Raw genomic sequence first — 16,702 nt, 5'->3', positions numbered from 1 at the left:
ACGTCACCCACAGCTGGTGGCAGGCGAGGCAACGAGAGAGATGGTGCAAGCGAGCCCCTGGCGGCGCTGACAAGCTCGACGATGTGGTCCAGCCAGTCTTCATAGAGGTCGCCGATGGGGTGATAGCGCAGGAGCTCGCGCGCCATGAGCAACGTGGCATGCATGTCCGCCGGCCCGCGACGAGCATGGGATGACGAACCAGCCGGAGTCAACGACGGGGTGGCGGTGCACCCATCACGCCGCACGGAGGGGTGTAGCAACGAAGCTTGCTGCTCGTGCCCTGCCGGGCCGGTGGCGGCGTTGGCGGCAGGCGACGGGGAACGACGGGGAGGCCCGCCAGCTGGTGCCATCTGGGCGACGCGAGCGGCGAGGGCGGCCCAACGCTCAGCACGAGCTCGACGGGCGTCAGCCATGGAAGTGGTGGAGTGGTGGTGGGTCGACCGGCGGAAGAGAGGCTCCGACGCACCCCTACCCGGCGCGCCAAATGTCGGATTTGGGGTTCCGTGGACCCTTGAGAGATTCGAACTCTGGGGTGCGTGCGAAGAACTCGTCCTCCCCAGTCTGCCTACTCGCTAATCTCACGGCCTAGCTCGACGAACTGAATCGAAAAGAGACACAATAGTTTACCCAGGTTCGGGGCACCTTGCGGTGTAAAACCCTACTCCTGCTTTGTGGTGGATTGGCCTCGAGGGGCTGAGGATGAACTAGTACAGCGAAAGAACAACCTCAGGAGGAGGAGTGTTCTTGTGCTCGATGAGCTGCTGGGTGTGAGGGTGGTTTGAATAATCCGTCCCTTCTATGGTGGTGGCTAAGTCCTATTTATAGTGGCCTTGGTCCTCATCCCAAATGAAGGAGAGAAGGGATCCCAGAACGGACAAATTCAAAGGGAGACAACTAGTATATGTTATCCTGACAAAAGTAGTCTTCGCCTGCAAAAGTCTCTGGTCGTGACGCCATGGTGGGCTCGGCGATGACCTCCATCCTATCATCCTGGCAGTCTTGGTCTTGTTGCACCGGAATGGAAACCTTTGCCTGATTCCTCGGGACTCCGTGTTTGCGCCCGCCTCCTTAGCACAAAAGAGGAAACTAGTACATTGTGCCCGCCTGGCCTTGGTCATCATGGCTCACGTCATCCGAGCCTCACGAGGTGATCCTTGCATAGAAATCTCTGCTCCTCGGGAGCTAGCCTGAGGAGGCCTCTCTTCGTGGAGGCCTTGGTGTCGTCCACCTCGGGAGGCTTGGCCCCTCGCGAGGGACTTCAGTTGCCGATGCTGAAACTGGGTCATACCAGGTCATCAATGGAGCCACGCCTGGGCCGCAGGCAGGCAAGTCTGGGTACCCCCGTTCCCAGTACGCTAATAGTAGTCATCAGATCGCGTCTGCCAGATGTTCAAAGCGTATACATTAGTGGGAGGGGGCTTTTCACGTAGCGGTGCATCAAGGACATAATTCTTCTGTGCAGCAATGAGGATAAACCTCAAGTTACATACCCAGTCCGTGTAGTTGCTACCATCATCTTTCAACTTAGCTTTCTCTAGGAACGCATTAAAATTCAAGGGAGCTGTAGCACGGGCCATTGATCTACAACATAGATATGCAAAAACTATCAGGACTAAGTTCATGATACATTAAGTTCAATTAATCATATTGCTTAAGAACTCCCACTTAGATAGACATCCCTTGAGTCATCTAAATGATCACGTGATCCATATCAACTAAACCTTGTCTGATCATCACGTGAGATGGAGTAGTTTTCAATGGTGAACATCTCTATGTTGATCATATCTACTATATGATTCATGTTCGACCTTTCAGTCTCCAGTGTTCCGAGGCCATGTCTGTACATGCTAGGCTCGTCAAGTTTAACCTGAGTATTCTGCACGTGAAAAACTGTCTTGCACCCGTTGTATGTGAACGTAGAGCTTATCACACCCGATCATCACGTGGTGTCTCAGCATGACGAACTGTTGCAACAGTGCATACTCAGGGAGAACACTTATACCTTGAAATTTTAGTGAGTGATCATCTTATAATGCTACCGCCGTACTAAGCAAAATAAGATGCATAAAAGATAAACATCACATGCAATCAAAATATGTGACATGATATGGCCATCATCATCTTGTGCCTTTGATCTCCATCTCCAAAGCACCGTCATGATCTCCATCGTCACCGTCTTGACACCTTGATCTCTATCGCAACATCGTTGTCGTCTCGCCAACTATTGCTTCTACGACTATCGCTACGCATAGTGATAAAGTAAAGCAATTACATGGCGATTGCATTTCATACAATAAAGCGACAACCATAAGGCTCCTGTCAGCTGCCGATAACTTTTACAAAACATGATCATCTCATACAATAACGTATATCACATCATGTCTTGACCATATGACATCACAACATGCCCTAAAAAACAAGTTAGATGTCCTCTACTTTGTTGTTGCAAGTTTTACGTGGATGCTACGGGCTTCTAGTAAGAACCGTTCTTACCTACGCATCAAAACCACAATGATGTTTCGTCAAGTTTGCTATTTTAACCTTCAACAAGGACCGGACACAGTCAAATTCGATTCAACTAAAGTTGGAGAAATAGACACCCGCTAGCCACCTTTATGCAAAACAAGTTGCATGTCTGTCGGTGGAACCGGTCACATGAACGTGGTCATGTAAGGTTGGTCCGGGCCGCTTCATCCAACAATACCGCTGAATCAAAATAAGACGTTGGTGGTAAGCAGTATGACTATGATCACCCACAACTCTTTGTGTTCTACTCGTGCATATCATCTACGCATAGACCTGGCTCGGATGCCATTGTTGGGGAACGTAGCATGCAATTTCAAAAAAAACTACGATCACGCAAGATCTATCTAGGAGATGCATAGCAAGGAGAGGGGAGAGTGTGTCCATGTACCCTCGTAGACCGAAAGCGGAAGCATTTACTTAACACGGTTGATGTAGTCGAATGTCTTCTCGATTCAACCGATCAAGTACCGAACGTACGGCACCTCCGAGTTCTGCACACGTTCAGCTCGATGGCGTCCCTTGAACTCTTGATCCAGCAAAGTGTCGAGGGAGAGTTTCATCAGCACGACGGCGTGGTGACGGTGATGGTGAAGTGATCCGCGCAAGGCTTCACCTAAGCACTACGACAATATGACCGGAGGAGAAAACTGTGGAGGGGGCGCCGCACATGGCTTGGAACAATTGATGTGTGTTAGAGGTGCCCCCACCCCCATATATAAAAGAGAGAGGAGGAGAAGGAAAGGGGGTGCCGCCCCCTCCAAGGTTGTTAGAATCGCGATTCTGTTATATGATTCTATGACTTTACGATCCAAACTAACCTCTATGATTCTATGATTTTAGTTCTTAGAATCTACGTTTCTATGATCCTCATAGTGAAGATTCTACGATTTGAGGTCCTGCCATCGAAGCTCCAATCCGATTCAAAATCGTGATTCTGACAACCTTGGCACCCTCCCCTTGTCCAATTCGGACTCCTCCCTTGGGGGGGGGGCACCCCTTGTGGGCTGGTTTGCCTCCCTCCTATGGCCCATATCTTCCTCCGGGGGTTCCGATACCCCCCCAGGTACTCCGATATGTACCCGATACATTCTAAAACACTTCCGGTGTCCGAATACTGTCGTCCAATATATCAATCTTTACCTCTCGACCATTTATGTACTCCTTGTCATGTCCATGATCTCATCTGGGACTGTGAACAATCTTCGTTCACCAAAACACATAACTCACAATACAAATCGTCATCGAACGTTAAGCGTGCGGACCCTACGGGTTCGAGAACTATGTAGACATGACTGAGACACCTCTCCGGTCAATAAACAATAGCGGAACCTGGATTCTCATATTGGTTCCCACATATTCTATGAAGATCTTTATTAGTCAAATCGTAATGACAACATATGTCATTCCCTTTGTCATCGGTATGTTACTTGCCCGAGATTCAATCGTCGGTATCTTCATGCCTAGTTCAATCTCGTTACCGGCAAGTCTCTTTACTCGTTCCATAATACATCATCCCGCAACTAAATCATTAGTCACATTGTTTGCAAGGCTTATCAGGATGTGCATTGCCGAGAGGGCCCAGAGATACCTCTCCGATACTCAGAGTGACAAATCCTAATCTCGATCTATGCCAACCCAACAAACACCTTCGGAGATACCTGTAGAGCATATTTATAATCACCCAGTTACGTTGTGATGTTTGATAGCACACAAGGTATTCCTCCGGTATTCGGGAGTTGCATAATCTCATAGTCAAAGGAATATGTATAAGTCATGAAGAAAGCAATATCAATAAAACTAACGATCATTATGCTAAGCTAAAGGATGGATCTTGTTCATCACACCATTCTCTTAATGATGTGATCCCGTTCATAAAATGGCAACACATGTCTATGGTTAGGAAACTTAACCATCTTTGATTAACGAGCTACTCTAGTAGAGGCATACTAGGGACACTGTGTTTTGTCTATGTATTCACACATGTATCAAGTTTCTGGTTAATATAATTCTATCATGAATAATAAAGATTTATCATGATATAAGGAAATATAAATAACAATTTATTATTGCCTCTAGGGCATATTTCATTCATGCAGGTACTTACCAATGGCTTCTAAGTAAACTCATATTTGTTCAATAACCTTAACTTCATCCACTTGGGGAAAATTGTTGCTTGCTACAAATCCTTCCACTTGGGAGCCCAACACCTTCCTAGTTGAGAGGAAGCATGACATAGGCCATTCCTTCAAAATAAAAAAGGACTACGTCAAGGTGACCCTCTGTCTCCAATGTTATTTAACATTGTCGCTGACATGTTGGATATTTTGCTTAAACACGACAAATAGGACGGTCAAATTGCATGAGTAGTATCACATCTTGTCAATGGGGGGCTCTCTATCTTACATTACGGTGAAAATACGATTTGTTTTTGTGGAACACAACTTGGAAAAGGAGAAGAGTCTTAAACTTCTGCTTTCAGTTTTTTAGCAAATGACAAGTCTTAAAGTTAACTTTCATAAAAGTGAATTGTTATGTTTCAGAGAAGCTAGTGAGGCGGCTGTACAATATGCCGAATTATTTGGTTGTGCACAAGGACAATTCCCGATCAGCGCCTCACTAGTGAAGAGTGGAAACATATAGAAGAGCACTTAGAGAAACATTTGAGCAGTTTGAAAGGCAAGTTGCTCTCCATTGGAGGACGAGTGGTCTTGATCAATTATATACTCACAAATATGTTTCTCTGCATGCTCTCATTTTTTCAACTTCCAAAAGGGGTCCAACAAATGCTAGATTACTAGATTCTTTTGGCAAGGAGACCATGTAAAGACAAACTATCAACTAACAAAATGGATCGTTGTTTGTCGACCAAAAGACCAAGGAGATTTAGGCATTCAGGATCTCCGGGTAAAAAATGATGCCTTACTTACTAAATGGTTGTTCTGGCTACTTGTGGAGGATGATCTTTGGCAAACCCTGTCACACAATAGGTAGCTAGGCCAAAAGGTTATGTCTTTGGTATATTGGAAATCTATATATTCACAATTTTGGGTTCGTGAAAGAGCATGGTGCCCCCATGTTTGGTTTTGGTAATTGATGACAATTCCTATGAACAAATGGTTGCCTTGGGTTATATTTGAAGGGTTTGTCCATAGGCATTTCTTGAATACCATTTGTTGGTTTAAAGGTTATAAGAAAGAGATTATGTGTTGGCCAAGGTGCTATTCAAGGAGTTATCCAAACATTGATCATGCGGGAGTTGAGCCTATTGCAAGCATGTCTTGAATAAGAAGATTGTGTGAACATTCATGGTTACCTTTAAGACATCATTATGAAGAGAGAAGATAAAATACAAGGTTGAGCAAGTCAAGTACAAAGAGTGGATTCAAGTTGATCAGCACACAAAGCGTAGAAGATGTGCCGAGTGGGATCAAGTGATCCCATGGAATGGTAAGCATTATTCATTACGCTTTGTGTACTAATCCATGATCTACGTGAGGTTTATATGTGGGGCTAGGTATCGTTACATGCGATTGCATCAAAAGGAAGATCTCATATAACCCATGGAGGATGACATGAAGTGGTGATCATCGTCAAGTTTGTGTTGTGCAAGTTCAAGTGGAGCATCACGAAGAGATCACATGCTTGAAGCTTGTCGTCCATTATGGTGATAATGGGCATGTGGAGATGTGCCTATGAGAGGCTCACCCATAGTGGAGTATGAGGGAGCAATTCACTAGTCTTCATCAAGCCAGCGCAATCAAGAAAGGTGGTCCAACTTGAGGAGGTCAATATCATCATCATCTAGCTCAAGTGGACTATGTGTAAGGAAAAAGTATAACCTTGATAGGTTTTCTATCTTACTGGTCTCATGGTGTTAGTTGAGAGATCGGGTTATAGGATCAATAGTCGTACTATCAAGGGGGGCTCTCGAGTGAGTAGCTTGATCGTATCATTCGGGGAGAACTCAAACCTTTGCATCAGCATCAGCTTTCTTGGTTCTTGTTTGGCTTTTTCTCTATGTAACATTTTGAAGATTGTGGTTTTCTTCATCACAAGCTCAAGTTCATCGAAAACGGATCTCATATGCATCTTCTATTATGTTTTCGATGTTGGTGGTTTTTGCTAGTTCTTCACTTATGGAGGTTTCACACCTTTATATCATTGGAATATTACTCTTGCTAGTTCTGAATATATCTATTGTCATTAGCTTTCCATCAAGCTTGAGTTTGTTGAAATCATAGTTCATCTGTAGGAGTTATGGCGGTTTTGGCCTTACATGTTTCTGCAGTTCTACCTGGACCGGTTGTGCCACACGTGCTAGCAGTTGTACTGCTCCTTATGGAGTCGACACAACTATGAACGGCCGGGCAGTTGTACCGTGTACTCTGGCGGCTATATTGCTCAGTCAATGAGCGGTACTACAGGACCAAGTATTGGTCCAACTACCGCCCCAGGGGTGATTCCCACAGGTTTGGCAGCGGTGCTCGGGCGGTGGTCGAGCAGTTGTTCCAGTTAATTTAATAATAACAGGTACAACTGGGCAACCGAGCAGTTCCGCTTTGTTTGCCATGGCCACACTTGTAGCCAGTCCACAACTGCTAGTTTTACTGCCTGGATCGGTTGTACTGCTCAGCCAAGTGGTTGTACCACTCTCGTGTTTTCTGCATCATAACGGTTTGATTCATGGGGTCCTATAAAAGGGGTTCTTCTTCCCAAAGCTAGTAACGGATCTTGAGCAAGTTTTCCCCATCATTGTTGACCTCTTGGAGCTTGCTTTCTCTCTATTCCTCCCATGATTCTTGCCGATCCATCTGTCCTCTAAGTGAGGGGGGCCCTTTGTATCTAGATCTTGGAGTTATTTTGTGTTCTCCTCCTTTGTTCTTCCTCTCATATTCATCCATAGCATTAGCTGTTATGGTGGGATTTGGGAGAGAAGGACTTGAGCACTTTGTGTGCTCTTGCCATTGCATTTGGTGCATCGGTTTGAGTTCTTCACAATGATACGTGGAAGTGAAAGTTGAGAAGCTTATTACTTGTGGGTGCTTGGGTACCCTAGACGGTTGGTGTTGTTGCGAAGATAAATCATCGTGGTGTAAAGCTTTGGGGCATTTCAGGAGCCTCCAATTAAGTTGTAAAGATCGCCTCAGACAATTTGTATGGGTTCGGTGACCGCCCTCAAGAGTCTCCAATTGTACAGGTTCGGTGATCGCCCTCAAGGGTCCCTTAGTGAAGACACAACACTTGCATTGTGTGAGGGCATGAGGAGAATATTGTGAGCCATTGTGGCGCTTGTCGAGCATTGTGCCTCCACATTGCTCTAAAGTAGATTAGCATTCACAAGGGTGTGATTTGGGATACATCATCGTCTCCATGTGCCTCGGTTATGTCTTACCCGAGCCAGTTACTTATGCACTTACTTTGTGATAGCCATAGTGCTTCATGTTATATATCTTGCTATCATATAGTTGCTTATCATGCTCAACATAAGTTGTTGGTAAACATAGTTGATCCTATTAGGTTTTGTACTTGACAAATTAAATGCTAGTTCTATTTCACATTTGGTCAAGCCTAAACCGTAATTGTTTTTAAACTGCCTATTCACCCCCCCCCCTCCAGGTGACATTTGTTGGGGAACGTAGTAATTTCAAAAAAAATCCTACGCACACGCAGGATCATGGTGATGCACAGCAACGAGAGGGGAGAGTGTCGTCCACATACCCTCGTAGACCGTTAAGCGGAAGCGTTATGACAACGCGGTTGATGTAGTCGTACGTCTTCACGATCGACCGATCCTCAGCACCGAACGTACGGCACCTCCGCGTTCAGCACACGTTCAGCTCGGTGACGTCCCACGAACTCACGATCCAGTAGAGCTCCGGGAAGAGTTTCGTCCGCACGATGGCATGGTGACGATGTTGATGAAGCTACCGCAGCAGGGCTTCGCCTAAACACCGCTACAGTATGACCGAGGTGGATTATGGTGGAGGGGGCACCGCACACGGCTGGAGAGATCTCAATGATCAACGTGTGTGTCTAGAGGTGCCCCCTGCCCCCGTATATAAAGGAGCAAGGGGGGAGAGGCGGCCAGCCAGGAGGAGGCGTGCCAGGAGGAGTCCTACTCCCACCGGGAGTAGGACTCCCTCCTTTCCTAGTTGGAATAGGAGAAGGGGGGAAGGAGGAGGGAGAGAGGAAGGAAAGGGGGCACCCCCTCCTTGTCCAATTCGGACTAGAGGGAGAGGGGGCGCGCGGCCTGCCCTGGCAGCCCCTCCTCTCTTCCACTAAGGCCCATCATGGCCCATTAAACCCCCGGGGGGTTCCGATAACCCCCGGTACTCCGGTAAAATCCCGATTTCACCCGGAACACTTCCGATATCCAAATATAGGCTTCCAATATATAAATCTTTATGTATCGACCATTTCGAGACTCCTCGTCATGTCCGTGATCAAATCCGGGACTCCGAACTACCTTCGGTACATCAAAATATATAAACTCATAAAACTGATCGTCACAGAACTTTAAGCATGCGGACCCTACGGGTTCGAGAACTATGTAGACATGACCGAGACACGTCTCCGGTCAATAACCAATAGCGGAACCTGGATTCTCATATTGGTTCCTACATATTCTACGAAGATCTTTATCGGTCAAACCGCACAACACTATACGTTGTTCTCTTTGTCATCGGTTGTTACTTGCCCGAGATTCAATCGCCGGTATCCAATACCTAGTTCAATCTCTTTACCGGCAAGTCTCTTTACTCGTTCTGTAATACATCATCATGTAAATAACTCATTAGTTATCATGCTTGCAAGGATTATAGTGATGTGTATTACCGAGAGGGCCTAGAGATACCTCTCCGACAATCGAAGTGACAAATCCTAATCTTGATCTATGCCAACTCAACAAGTACCATCAAAAACACCTGTAGAGCACCTTTATGATCACCCAGTTAGGTTGTGACGTTTGGTAGCACACAAAGTGTTCCTCCGGTATTCGGGAGTTGCATAATCTCATAGTCATAAGAACATGTATAAGTCATGAAGAAAGCAATAGCAGTAAACAAATGATCAAGTGCTAAGCTAACGGAATGGGTCAAGTCATTCACATCATTCTCCTAATGATGTGATCTCATTGATCAAATAACAACTCATGTCAATGGTTACGAAACTTAACCATCTTTGATCAATGAGCTAGTCAAGTAGAGGCATACTAGTGACACTATGTTTGTCTATGTATTCACACATGTATTATGTTTCCGGTTAATACAATTCTAGCATGAATAATAAACATTTATCATGAAATAAGGAAATAAATAATAACTTTATTATTGCCTCTAGGGCATATTTCCTTCAATCTCCCACTTGCACTAGAGTCAATAATCTAGATTACATAGTAATGATTTTAACACCTATGGAGCCTTGGTGTTGATCATGTTTTGCTCGTGGAAGAGGCTTAGTCAACGGGTCTGCAACATTCAGATCCGTATGTATCTGGCAAATCTCTATGTCTCCCACCTGGACTTGATCCCGGATGGAGTTTAAGCGTCTCTTGATGTGCTTGGCTCTCTTGTGAAATCTAGATTCCTTTGCTAAGGCAATTGCACCAGTATTGTCACAAAAGATTTTCATTGGACCCGATGCACTAGGTATGACACCTAGATCGGATATAAACTCCTTCATCTAGACTCCTTCATTCGCTGCTTCCGAAGCAGCAATGTACTCCGCTTCACATGTAGATCCTGCCACAACGCTTTGTTTGGAACTGCTCCAACTGACAGCTCCACCGTTTAATATAAACACATATCCGGTTTGCGATTTAGAATCGTCCGGATCAGTGTCAAAGCTTGCATCAACGTAACCATTTACGATGAGCTCTTTGTAACCTCCATAAACGAGAAACATATCCTTGGTCCTTTTCAGGTACTTCAGGATGTTCTTGACCGATGTCCAGTGATCCACTCCTGGATTACTTTGGTACCTCCCTGCTAGGCTAATAGCAAGGCACACATCAGGTCTGGTACACAGCATTGCATACATGATAGAGCCTATGGCTGAAGCATAGGGAACACTTTTCATTTTCTCTCTATCTTCTGCAGTGGTCGGACATTGAGTCTTACTCAACTTCACACCTTGTAACACATGCAAGAACCCTTTCTTAGCTTGATCCATTTTGAACTTCTTCAAAACTTTATCAAGGTATGTGCTTTGTGAAAGTCCAATTAAGCGTCTTGATCTATCTCTATAGATCTTGATGCCCAATATATAAGCAGCTTCACCGAGGTCTTTCATTGAAAAACTCTTATTCAAGTATCCTTTTATGCTATCCAGAAATTCTATATCATTTCCAATCAGCAAGTCATCGACATATAATATTAGAAATGCTACAGAGCTCCCACTCACTTTCTTGTAAATACAGGCTTCTCCAAAAGTCTGTATAAAACCATATGCTTTGATCACACTATAAAAACGTTTATACCAACTCCGAGAGGCTTGCACCAGTCCATAAATGGATCACTGTAGCTTGCACACTTTGTTAGCTCCCTTTGGATCAATAAAACCTTCAGGTTGCATCATATACAACTCTTCTTCTAGAAATCCATTCAGAAATGCAGTCTTTACATCCATTTGCCAAATTTCATAATCATAAAATGCGGAAATTGCTAACATGATTCGGACGGACTTAAGCATCGCTACGGGTGAGAAGGTCTCATCATAGTCAACTCCTTGAACTTGTCGAAAACCTTTTGCAACAAGTCGAGCTTTGTAGACAGTAACATTATCGTCAGCGTCTGTCTTCTTCTTGAAGATCCATTTATTCTCGATGGCTTGCCGATCACCGGGCAAGTCAACCAAAGCCCCACTTTGTTCTCATACATGGACCCATCTCAGATTTCATGGCTTCAAGCCATTTTGCGGAATCTGGGCTCATCATCGCTTCCTCATAGTTCGTAGGTTCGTCATGGTCAGTAACATGACCTCCAGAACTGGATTACCGTACCACTCTGGTGCGGATCTTGCTCTAGTTGATCTACGAGGTTCGGTAGCAACTTGATCTGAAGTTACATGATCATCATCATTAGCTTCCTCACTAATTGGTGTAGGAGTCACAGAAACATATTTCTGTGATGAACTGCTTTCCAATAAGGGAGCAGGTACAATTACCTCATCAAGTTCTACTTTCCTCCCACTCACTTCTTTCAAGAGAAACTCCTTTTCTAGAAAGGATCCATTGTTAGCAACGAATATCTTGCCTTCGGATCTATGATAGAAGGTGTACCCAATAGTTTCCTTTGGGTATCCTATGAAGACACATTTCTCCGATTTGGGTTCAAGCTTATCAGGTTGAAGCTTTTTCACATAAGCATCGCAGCCCCAAACTTTAAGAAATGACAACTTTGGTTTCTTGCCAAACCATAGTTCATAAGGCGTCGTCTCAACGGATTTTGATGGTGCCCTATTTAACATGAATGCAACCGTCTCTAAAGCATAACCCCAAAATGATAGCGGTAAATGAGTAAGAGACATCATAGATCGCACCATATCTAGTAAAGTACGATTACGACATTTGGACACCATTACGCTGTGGTGTTCCGGGTGGCGTGAGTTGCGAAACTATTCCGCATTGTTTCATATGTAGACCAAACTCGTAACTCAAATATTCTCCTCCATGATCAGATCGCAGAAACTTTATTTTCTTGTTACGATGATTTTCCACTTCACTCTGAAATCCTTTGAACTTTTTAAATGTTTCAGACTTATGTTTTATTAAGTAGATATACCCATATCTGCTCAAATCATCTGTGAAGGTGAGAAAATAACGATACCCGCCGCGAGCTTCAATATTCATCGGACCACATACATCAGTATGTATGATTTCCAACAAATCTGTTGCTCGCTCCATAGTTCTGGAGAATGGTGTTTTAGTCATCTTGCCCATAAGGCATGGTTCGCAAGTACCAAGTGATTCATAATCAAGTGATTCCAAAAGTCCATCAGTATGGAGTTTCTTCATGCGTTTTATACCAATATGACCCAAACGGCAGTGCCACAAATAAGTTGCACTATCATTATCAACTCTGCATCTTTTGGTTTCAACATTATGAATATGTGTATCACTACTATCGAGATTCAACAAGAATAGACCACTCTTTAAGGGTGCATGACCATAAAAGATATTACTCATATAAATAGAACAACCATTATTCTCTGATTTAAATGAATAACTGTCTCGCATCAAACAAGATCCAGATATAATGTTCATGCTTAACACTGGCACCAAATAACAATTATTTAGGTCTAAAACTAATCTCGAAGGTAGATGTAGAGGTAGCGTGCCGACCGCGATCACATCGACTTTGGAACCATTTCCTACGTGCATCGTCACCTCGTCCTTAGCCAGTCTTCGCTTAATTCGTAGTCCCTATTTCGAGTTGCAAATATTAGCAATAGAACCAGTATCAAATACTCAGGTGCTACCGCGAGCTCTGGTGAGGTACACATCAATAACATGTATATCACATATACCTTTGTTCACCTTGTCATCCTTCTTATCTGCCAAATACTTGGGGAAGTTTCGCTTCCAGTGACCAGTCTGTTTGTAGTAGAAGCACTCAGTCTCAGGCTTAGGTCCAGACTTGGGTTTCTTCTCCTGAACAGTAACTTGTTTGCCGTTCTTCTTGAAGTTCCCCTTCTTCTTCCCTTTGCCCTTTTTCTTGAAACTGGTGGTCTTATTGGCCATCAACAGTTGATGCTCCTTCTTGATTTCTACCTCTGCAGCCTTTAGCATCGCGAAGAGCTCGGGAATAATCTTATTCATCCCTTGCATATTATAGTTCATCACGAAGCTTTTGTAGCTTGGTGGCAGTGATTGAAGAACTCTGTCAATGACACTATCAATAGGAAGATTAACTCCTAGTTGAGTCAAGTGATTATGATACCCACACATTTTGAGTATATGCTCATTGACAGAACTATTCTCCTCCATCTTGCAGCTATAGAAATTATTGGAGACTTCATATCTCTCAATCCGGGCATTTTCTTGAAATATTAACTTCAGCTCCTGGAACATCTCATATGCTCCATGACGTTCAAAATGTCGTTGAAGTCCCGGTTCTAAGCCATAAAGCATGGCACACTGAACTATCGAGTAGTCATCAGCTTTACTCTGCCAAACGTTCTTAACGTTGTCAGCAGCATCTGCAACAGGCCTGGCACCCAGCGGTGCTTCCAGGACGTAATTCTTCTATGCAGCAATGAGGATAATCCTCAAGTTACGGACCCAGTCCGTGTAATTGCTACCATCATCTTTCAACTTTGCTTTCTCAAGGAACACATTAAAATTCAATGGAACAACAGCACGGGCCATCTATCTATAACAACATAGATAAGCAAAAATACTATCAGGTACTAAGTTCATGATAAATTTAATTTCAATTAATCATATTACCTAAGAACTCCCACTTAGATAGACATCCCTCTTATCATCTAAGTGATCACATGATCCATATCAACTAAACCATGACCGATCATCACGTGAAATGGAGTAGTTTTCAATGGTGAACATCACTATGCTGATCATATCTACTATATGATTCACGCTCGACCTCTCGGTCTCAGTGTTCCGAGGCCATATCTGCATATGCTGGGCTTGTCAAGTTTAACCCGAGTATTCTGTGTGTGCAAAACTGGCTTGCACCAGTTGTAGATGGACGTAGAGCTTAGCACACCCGATCATCACGTGGTGTCTCGGCACGACGAACTTTGGCAATGGTGCATACTCAGGGAGAACACTTTTATCTTGAAATTTAGTGAGAGATTATCTTATAATACTACCGTCAAACAAAGCAGAATAAGATGCATAAAGGATAAACATCACATGCAATCAATATAAGTGATATGATATGGCCATCATCATCTTGTGCTTGTAATCTCCATCTCCGAAGCATCGTCATGATCACCATCGTCACCGGCGCGACACCTTGATCTCCATCGTAGCATCGTTGTCGTCTCGCCAACTATTGCTTCTACGACTATCGCTACTGCTTAGTGATAAAGTAAAGCAATTACAGGGCAATTGCATTGCATACAATAAAGCGACAACCATATGGCTCCTGCCAGTTGCCGATAACTCCGTTACAAAACATGATCATCTCATACAAAAATATAGCATCATGTCTTGACCGTATCACATCACAACATGCCCTGCAAAAACAAGTTAGACGTCCTCTACTTTGTTGTTGCAAGTTTTACGTGGCTGCTACGGGCTGAGCAAGAACTGTTCTTACCTATGCATCAAAACCACAACGATAGTTCGTCAAGTTGGTGTTGTTTTAACCTTCTCAAGGACCGGGCGTAGCCACACTCGGTTCAACTAAAGTTGGAGAAACGGACACCCGCCAGCCACCTGTGTGCAAAGCACGTCGGTAGAACCAGTCTCGCGTAAGCGTACGCGTAATGTCGGTCTGGGCCGTTTCATCCAACAATACCGCCGAACCAAAGTATGACATGCTGGTAAGCAGTATGACTTGTATCGCCCACAACTCACTTGTGTTCTACTCATGCATATAACATCAACGCATAAAACCATGCTCGGATGCCACTGTTGGGGAATGTAGTAATTTCAAAAAAAATTCCTACGCACACGCAGGATCATGGTGATGCACAGCAACGAGAGGGGAGAGTGTCGTCCACGTATCCTCGTAGACTGTTAAGCGGAAGCGTTATGACAACGCGGTTGATGTAGTCGTACATCTTCACGATCGACCGATCCTCAGCACCAAAAGTACGGCACCTCCGCGTTCAGCACACGTTCAGCTCGGTGACGTCCCGCGAACTCACGATCCAGTAGAGCTCGGGGAAGAGTTTCGTCAGCACGACGGCGTGGTGAAGATGTTGATGAAGCTAGCGCAGGAGGGCTTCGCCTAAACACCGCTACAGTATGACCGAGGTGGATTATGGTGGAGGGGGGCACCGCACACGGCTGGAGAGATCTCAATGATCAACTTGTGTGTCTAGAGGTGCCCCCTGCCCCCGTATATAAAGGAGCAAGGGGGAGAGGCAGCCGGCCGGGAGGAGGCGCGCCAGAAGGAGTCCTACTCCCGGTGGGAGTAGGACTCCCTCCTTTCATAGTTGGAATAGGAGAAGGGGGAAGGAGGAGGGAGAGAGGAAGGAAAGGCCCCCCCTCCTTGTCCAATTCGGACTAGAGGGAGAGGGGGCGCGCGTCCTGCCCTGGAAGCCCCTCATCTCTTCCACTAAGGCCCATCATGGCCCATTAAACCCCCGGGGGGGTTCCGGTAACCCCCGGTACTCCGGTAAAATCCCGATTTCACCCGGAACACTTCCGATATCCAAATATAGGCTTCCAATATATAAATCTTTGTGTCTCGGCCATTTCGAGACTCCTCGTCATGTCCGTGATCAAATCCGGGACTCTGAACTACCTTCGGTACATCAAAACATACAAACTCATAAAACTGATCATCACAGACCTTTAAGCGTGCGGACCCTACGGGTTAGAGAACTATGTAGACATGACCGAGACACGTCTCCTGTCAATAACCAATAGCGGAACCTGGATGCTCATATTGGTTCCTACATATTCTACGAAGATCTTTATCGGTCAAACCGCACAACACTATACGTTGTTCTCTTTGTCATTGGTATGTTACTTGCCCGAGATTCGATCGTCGGTATCCAATACCTAGTTCAATCTCGTTACCAGCAAGTCTCTTTACTCGTTCCGTAATACATCATCCTGTAAATAACTCATTAGTTATCATGCTTGCTAACGGAATGTTACTTATAGTGATGTGCATTACCGAGAGGGCCCAGAGATACCTCTCCGACAATCGGAGTGACAAATCCTAATCTTGATCTATGCCAACTCAACAAGTACCATAGGAAACACATGTAGAGCACCTTTATGATCACCCAGTTACGTTGTGACATTTGGTAGCACACAAAGTGTTCCTCCAGTATTCGGGAGTTGCATAATCTCATAGTCATAAGAACATGTATAAGTCATGAAGAAAGCAATAACAGTAAACAAACGATCAAGTGCTAAGCTAACGGAATGGGTCAAGTCAGTCACATCATTCTCCTAATGATGTGATCTCATTGATCAAATAACAACTCATGTCAATGGTTAGGAAACTTAACCATCTTTGATCAATGAGCT

Source organism: Triticum urartu, chromosome 1 (assembly GCF_003073215.2).
Source record: "Triticum urartu cultivar G1812 chromosome 1, Tu2.1, whole genome shotgun sequence".
In the NCBI taxonomy this organism is placed as follows: Eukaryota; Viridiplantae; Streptophyta; class Magnoliopsida; order Poales; family Poaceae; genus Triticum; species Triticum urartu.
Note: the sequence above shows the minus strand (reverse complement) of the source record.